Here is a 3,124-nt window from a genome sequence, read left to right on the forward strand (position 1 = left end):
ATTATCATTATTATCATTATTATTATTATTATTATTATTATTATTATTATTATTATTATTATTGTTAGTAGTAGTAGTAGTAGTAGTAGTAGTAGTAGTAGTAGTAGTAGTAGTAGTAGTAAGACAGCGAGCTGGCAGAATCGTTACCTCGCTGGGCGAAATGCTTAGCAGCGTTTCGTTTGTCTTTACGTTCTGAGTTCAAATTCCGCCGACGTCTACTTTGCCTGTCATCCTTTCCGGGATCGATAAAATATGTACCAGTTAAGTACTTGGGTCGACGTAATCGACTTGTTCCTTTTCCCCCAAATTGCTGGCGTTGTACCAGAATTTGAAATCAACAACCTGTTAGTTTGTTAGCGGGGTGGGCACTGAATGAAATTTAAGTTTTCTTACAGGTAGCCCGGCGTTAAGTGAACATGTTCAGAAGCCTTGTGCAGGGGATCTGATATTACCCATGTCTATTCAGCTGCAAGAATATGAGAACTAGGTCTCCGGTCGGGAAATAATTCACCATCGTAAAACCTCGTCTTTTACAGTACCAACACGTGACCAAGAATTTATTTCTCTTTCAGCCTCCAGTCTCGATGACAATCGTGAAAACAAGAAAATTGCAGCAAAGCCGCGTGGTAGTGGTGTCAGACGTGACATGTTGACCATCATATCACTTGTTTTTATTCTTCTTTTCCCTTTTTATTTTGACATGCGCATTGCGTCTTTATTCTTCTCTTCCGTTTTACGAATTCAGTGTGCAGATGCGCATTGCGTGTTCACGATTCTCTTTCCGGTTCCTACTGAAAACTGTTTATAGATTACAACCATCTCACGAACCAGCGCTTTTCTACTACTACTGCTTTTTCTTCTCCCTTTTCTTCCTCATTTATTTCTACTTCTGTATTCTTCTTCCTTTTTTCTTCCTCCTCCGTTTCTTCTTCTTCTTCTTCTTCTATCACTACTATAATCATCTTCGTTCCTCTTCTACACTCTTCCTCTTCTTAGATTTCTTCTTCAACTTCTTCCTTTTCTTCTTCCTCTTCGTCATCTTCTTCCTTTCCCGTTTCCTCCTCTTGGTTTTTCTTCCTCTTCATCTCTCCCTCTTCTTCTTTACTTCTCTTTCTCCATCATCTGCCGAAGGAATTTTCCACACCATTTACAGAACGTTCCACATTCAATACTGACCAATCCATCTTCTGACCATTCCATTTAACAATGACAAGGTGAGCTTCATCACTAAATCTAAGATCACAGTTAGCTAAATCAGGCATGGCCAACCCTTTTCGAGAAGCGCTCCACATGAGACATGCTTCATTATCAGATGGGCCGCATATAACTAATACAAACAGAAAAATCCGGAGAAATTTATCGTTAGGCGTGCTGGCGGGCCGCAATTTTCCTATGACCGGGTTAGATCTAATAAAACATCACACAGTCACAGAGAGGCGGAGAGGGGAAAAGAGGAGGAGAAAGTGATGCACAAGTTCATACACACACATACATTCACACACACACATACGTCCGCGCGCGCGCGTGAAAACAAAGGGCGGTAACCGCTTTCACAGAACGTCCGGAGACAAGAGATTGGTGTTATGCTTACCCCATCCAACGGACATACATGTTCTGTCAACAAAAGATTCATCGGGTTTCGCCAGTTCGATTCCTTTGTAACAGTTATAAAAATGGATCGGTCGAGCGAGCGTGATAATGGCCAAATCGTTTACTGAAGAAGATAATATATATACGAATAAGCTTCGGAAAACTGAAGTGTGTAAACCTGAGGGGTGGGGAATATGCTGAATAAAATCATAATTAACTGATCCACTTGTATTTTCCTTTTACCTAAAGCCAGGAACCTTTCGGCATAACCGTGTATATGTATGCTTACGAACCACATGGTTCCGGGTACAGTCCCACTGCGTGGCACCTTGGGCAAGTGTCTTCTACTATAGCCTCGGGCCGACCAAAGCCTTGTGGGTGGATTTGGTAGACGGAAACTGAAAGAAACCCGTCGTATATATGTATATATCTATATATATATGTGTGTGTTTGTGTGTCTGTTTGTCTGTGATTGTCCGCCCAACAAGCTGTGAAGGCGGGAAGGGGAAAATACAACTCAAACACAAAGACACACATACATAATTACATACATACATGCATGCATGCACACACATACACACATACAGGTTCGGTAGAACAAACAGGAGAAAAATGAGTGTGGGTGATACAAGCGACCCAACATCGAGTTAACAGAATGTAGGAAAGAACAAGAGTGGTGCGTACTGCGAAGGTGCTGACTGACAGACGAACACCTACATACACCACCGGTGTGTCTAAATACGAGCATTCGAGCATCGACCCAACCAAATCTATATTGCTGTAAACAGGTGCATGCGTGGCTGTGTGGCATGACGTTGGCTTCCCAACCACAGAGTTTCAGGTTCGGTCCCACTGCGAGACTACTTCTGCAAATATCTTCTTATTATAGCCACAGGCCAACGGAAGCTTTGTGAGTGGATTAGGTTAACGGAAACTGAAAGAAGCCCATCGTATGTGTGTGTGTGTGTGTATGTGCCTGTGTCTGTGTGTACGTGTGCGTGTGTGTCTGTGTGTCTGTCTGTCTATTTGAGTTTGTGTTTGCTTTTGTCCCCTACCACCGCTTTGCAACCGTTGTTGGTTTGTTCACGTCCCCATAACTTCGCAGTTCGGAAAAAGAGGCCCACAGAATAAGTGTCAGTCTTAAGCCATTCGACTAAAAATTTCTCTAGGTGGTGCCCCAGCATGGCCACACTTCAATGACCGGAACAAGTAAAAGCTAAAAGATGACTTAGCTACTTACAGCTTTCACCTTTCTTATTGGCAGGCATCGATATTACTCGTCGCCATGACAATGCGATCCCGCGTTTCCCCGAATTGACAATTCCGGTTTTCAGTTCCACTTTTCGCAAGTCCGGAAGTCTAAAACGCAAAGAAAAAACAAAGAAACTAAAAAGGTAACATCGTTGTTTGTGTGTGTATGTGTGTATGTGTGTGTGTGTGTGTGTGTGTCTATGTGTCTGTCTGTGTGTGCACTTGTGTGTGTATGTGTATGTGTGTGTATGTATGTATTTGTATATTTATATTTATCTATATA

The sequence above is a fragment of the Octopus bimaculoides genome, chromosome 25 (assembly GCF_001194135.2).
Source record: "Octopus bimaculoides isolate UCB-OBI-ISO-001 chromosome 25, ASM119413v2, whole genome shotgun sequence".
Classification (NCBI taxonomy): Eukaryota; Metazoa; Mollusca; class Cephalopoda; order Octopoda; family Octopodidae; genus Octopus; species Octopus bimaculoides.